The sequence below is a fragment of the Athene cunicularia genome, assembly GCF_003259725.1.
Source record: "Athene cunicularia isolate RWA chromosome 10 unlocalized genomic scaffold, athCun1 chr10_part1, whole genome shotgun sequence".
Taxonomy (NCBI): domain Eukaryota; kingdom Metazoa; phylum Chordata; class Aves; order Strigiformes; family Strigidae; genus Athene; species Athene cunicularia.
In genome coordinates, this window is record NW_020799112.1 from 22,966,617 (window position 1) to 22,971,815 (window position 5,199).

The following is a 5,199-nucleotide window of genomic DNA, read 5'->3' on the forward strand; positions in this document are numbered from 1 at the left end:
AGGTGTGCCATATACTCGAAGTATTTCTTCTTAGTGGTTATGAAGATTTTGTTCATAAACAGAGCAAGATTCTTCTCTGCTCCTAGTCATTAATCAATTTTTATTATGCCTTTTGGAGATATTTTTTGATATTAGAATTAAGATCTTTAGGGATATAGGTATAAAGACTATAAAATAATTGATTCTTTTAGAGGGCTGCTTCTGTATGCTCTCATCTGGGAGGTACTGTTTTGGCAATGCTTGAGTTTTTGGAAATTCTGAAATAGGAGCACCCATTGGGACTATTCAGTTTCATTTTTGGTAGTACCATGTTTTGGAACTCAACTCATGGTAAAGCTTTTACCTCTCTTTTATCCACCACTTTCAAAGGAGTTCGGACGTACAGCTTTGAGGTGGCATACTGTAGAAGCTGTTTTTTTTAATATTACAATTAAGAAATCCTTTTTATTTTGCAGTGTTTTTACAGATAGCCTGTATAAGCTTAACTTGCAGTTAACTTGAGGAGATAGAGCCGAGGAATTTTGCTTGCAGAGTTGCTACAGAAGTGTGCATCTAAGTAAAAAGAAAACAGAAGCAGTGTGATAACCAACTTGAAAAATAACTGTTGTGCAAGACAGTGTGGTAACCGTTTAGGCTTCTGTGATGGAAATGAAAGCAGAAGTATTAAACAAACATTTTAAAATATGTGTGCAAGTATGGATTGTCTCTTCCCATGTAAGACACTGTTTCAGATTGCTTAAATCTGAAGACCGCTTAGTTTTTTCTCAGACCTGTGGCTCACTATGTAATTAAGCTTAGCAATGCAGAGTTTGCTTTTCTGAGTGTTTGGTGATCTTGGTTAGGTGCACCTCTTTCTAGTGAGTTCTGGCCCTTAAACTGTCATTTGGGGGGGAGGGTAGCCCTTCTCAGGGTGTACTCCACGGCAGTCATCGGATGCTAAAAGCTTAATAACAGTGCCATGTAATTCTGCTCTGTGTTTCTTGGGTAGGATGTGATGTCATGTAGCTGAAGAATCCTATGAACCTTGATGCATTGCACAGAAATTACATAGCTGAAATATCCAGCGAACAGAAAAAAAGATGTTTTGGAACATAGATTAAGCATAAGGGAAAATGTAATGTAATATAAATGTAAGCAATATTAATATGGTCTTGAGAAATGAGTGCATGTGAAATATTTTGTCCTTACAGCTTTTCATGGAGGAGAATAATCCCAGTAGTGTATTTGACAGTATCTTTTTTCTATCATCTCAACAAATGGAAGGTTTTGGTAGCTGTGTTCCCCATGTGCCTAGTTTACTGAAATTTTGGTAACTTTTAGAACTATATGAATTACCTACTTAGGTGATTGTAACAATTATGTAAGTAAATGTTATATAACCATTTATGCCTAGATGTAGCCAAACTGATGTGCAATTGAGAGGTAGAGTAAAATATTTCTAGATTTTTTTTTTTTTAGTTTCTCATAAGAATGGCCTTTTTCCAGAGGAGCTGAGTACAGTATGCTCCCCCTGATAGCTGCTTGGTTGGTTGGAGTCTGCAGTGGTAGTGCCTGGTCTGAGCTCTGGCATCGGCCTTTTACACGTGATTACTTTTTCTTGTTACTGAGGTAAACCTCCTTATGGCCGGAATGTGCACAGATTGCTCAGATGAACTCGCTCAGCCTCTGAAGGTGAGTTGCTGGTGAGCTTCCTCTGGCGGCTCAGCAGAGGCCTTGGCAGCCTCTCCCTGCCCGGGTGGGGTGAGTTGAGCTTACCAATGAGTAGGCCTGTAGCCACAGGCCTTCCAGAACAGGAAGCTGCTCGGAGGGGACTGAAGGAGACTTGGTTGAGGGGGGAGCTGTTAAGGTTGTCGGGTGGCAACGTGTACTGTCAGGCTGTCATATGAGTTTGTGAAGCTGTTCCCGCAAGGCAAGAGGTATGTGTTTGCAGGGAGCATTAACTGTGTTTTGGCAAGGCAGCCTGAAGCTACCCTTACCTCTTCCGGAACACTGAATTCAGGGGAGTTGCATATTTTAGACAAATGTGTTCGGAGGCTATAAATAATAGGCCATTAGAAATTTGCATGGTCCCGTTATATATGCATAGTATTTTTGGAAGTCTTCACTTCTGTGTGGGACTATATCACTTAATTTTTTAAGTCCTTCTGAAGAGTGGGAGAATACAGTGGAGAAATACATAAAATTAGTATTATATAGTTTTCCAGTTTTTGTAGTCTCATGTATAGAAACAGTGTAAGTTGTACGAGACAAACTGTTCCATAAGAAAATTTGTTTACCAGTCCTGTGTTTGAATTATAAAGGTGGCTCAGCTGTATCTCACATCATAGTTGGGTGAGAAAGATTAGTTTCCCACTCCAGAACGTGGGAAATGAGGAGTAGCTGGAGTTAGGAAGAGATCAGGGTGGAAGACCAGGAAACTGCAGTGGAGGGGTGCAGGAAATGGGTGGGGAGTTGAGGAAATGTGTTTTTCCTAAAATGTAAAATTAATGTAAAATCTCCCAACTAAGCATTGAAACCCATTGAGAAAACTTGTCCCTCAAGTAATAGATTGTTACGGACAACAGCTTTCACTACTACTGCTTACATTGTTCTCCTGTTGATTTATGAGGAGAATGACTGTGGGTCTGTATGAATTTTCTCTCTCCCTTAAGTTTTAAGTTGTTTTTCTTTCCCATTTCCTCTCTGTTGTACATTTCCTGCAGCTTAAGCACTTGCAGCGAAGGTCTGAACAGTTAGGAAATGTTGTCTTCTCTCTATATCCTTCAGTCAGCTCTGTTCAGAAGTACTTACAACTGTGTTGGAACTCCATTAGCCCACTTTAAAGGTGTGATCAAGGTCCCACAAAACATAGAGCCCTATAATTATGCCGTGACAAAATCCATTAACTTTGTTTAGCATTTAATTAAGCAGGTAACTTTGAGATTTAGCTTGTTAAAATATCCAACTATGAGAGATTCTGCAGGTATGAGTAAAACTGCTTTGCTTTGGTTCTGCAGTAAAAATATAAACGGCTTAGCATTACAGTTATGAGGGAAAAATCAGATTAACCAATGATATAAATAATACCTTCTTCAGTCCATAAAGTCTGAAACATTACTGTGTTTATTTTAGCCCTACATACTCATGGCGTAAAGGTAACCTGTGTATTTGTGCTTTACAACTGCCCTTTGTGGTGTAGGCATACTTCTAGTTGCCCAAATGTGGTGCAGAGCAGGAACCGCCAAACAATGCTGGCTGAGCTGCTATGAATGGTTTTAATAAAAAGAGCTCCCTTCCTTCCTGAAGGAATCATCACAGTAGTCCTGCTAGTGGAGGGAGCAATGCTAATTTTCCTTCATATCATACTGGCACATCTGTGCTGTCTGTAGTCCCAGAACCACTTTGGTCATCGCTAGTGTGAGGGATTCTGTTCTGTGCTGTCACATTGATGGGTCTCAGGAGCTGTAATGAACCTGCCCCAGCCCAGGTGTGCACAGGTAATGTTTGCTGAGGCTTCAACACTGCCAACTCAGATTGGACGTTTAAGAATCTGCTTTTTGAACCTGTAGTGCTGTTATTTACATGACACAATAGATTATACTTATGTGAGTGCTCCTTATGAATATTATGAAGAGGATCAAAGAATATCAGTGAAACAGTTTTGGGAAGAGGTTAAGAAATTTTGTAAGTTACAATCAGCTATCACTCATATAGAAGATGTTTTCAAAAATGACAGATTTTCTCCTTGTTTAATATAATTAAGTTTTTTTTAATAAGCAGAACTAAGCCTTCTTTCTTATGAACTGATGCTTCTCTAACCTCCTGCTTTACTATCAATTTATACTTCCATTTCCTTCCTGCCCCAGATCCCAGTATTGCCAGCTTCTTTCTGTGTCCACCATCTGCGGGCTGATCAATGTGTGGCCAATTCTGACCTAAGTGTCAGCCAGTGCATCAATAACAAGGCCATATTAACTTGGGGCTCTTTTCTTCCAAATTTAATGAAACTTCTTGTAAATCCATGCATTTAACACATTTGTGTTTTGTCAAATATGATTAAAATTGTGAGATAGATTTAGTCCCATCATGCTTCATTGTCTCTGGAAGGTTATTAAAATAGCTTGGTTTTCAGATCGGGAAGGACACCTTCTCCCTGGCAATGTGAACAGTGTAGTGTGTTGCTGTACTGCATTTTTGAGTTTGGGATGCTGCATCAGAGGCTTTATGTGTATTGTTCTTCCATCTCACAGTTTTCTACTTCCTCTTTCCACAACCAGCAAAGTAGTTAGAGCTGCTTAAATCTTAAACGTCATAAAATCATATCTGTGTCGAGGAGAACAGTGATCAGTGTTGAGGAACTTGTTTTATTAGAGGAGTTTTTTAAACAAATACCAGACTTCAGTGGTAAGAAGAGAGATAGGATGAGAAGATGAAAAACTGAAGGGAAAGCATAAAAACCAACCAAAAAAGAAAAAACCCCAAACCCTAGAAAAATAAAATTCATAGTTATGGAGAGAAAAATCGAGCACACTGTTGTTAAAGACAAACTCTTAGGGTATTCGTTCAGATTGTGTGCCTTTGTGCTTTGGCTGTTGCTGCAGGGAGATACCTAAACAGGTGAGGGACTGAAACATTGACCCGGGGTGCAGGATGGAGGAGACCAACACGGAATAGGCTGGGGAGGGGGGAACAGAAGCTTCGCTGCCAAGTGCGGTGTGTCGGGTCTGGTTAACGAAACCCTCGGAACGTGAGCGTGGGATGAGAGCCTGGGAGGTCAGGCTTCCCCATCCCAGCAGCTGCTGCCGCCAGATTCTCCACAGTCTCGTCTGTACACAGTAACCTTCTGAGCTAAGAGTTAGAATGAAGGCAGGAGGTCAGAGACTTCTCTGAATAAGGTGACATTTTCTTAACCAAACGTGGCTGCAGTTCCAGTCTGTTCATCCTGGATGCTTGCAGCTGAGCTGGTGCAGGGAGCGGTGTGTTCTCTGGGAGGTGCAGGGGATGTGGGGAAATGTTTTGGTGGGAGTAGGGAGCACTGTGCAGATTGCTGCAAGTGAGAGAAAATACTGTGTGCAGGTGGCTTTTCTAAAAACCAAAATGCCTTTTTTTAATCTCTCCTTGTAGCAGTTAGTAGAGGTCCGGGGAAGGTTCTTGGTCCCAGCATGCTAATGCTTTTATAAACTTGGTGTAGCACATGTTATCAGAAGGCATCTGTCCAGA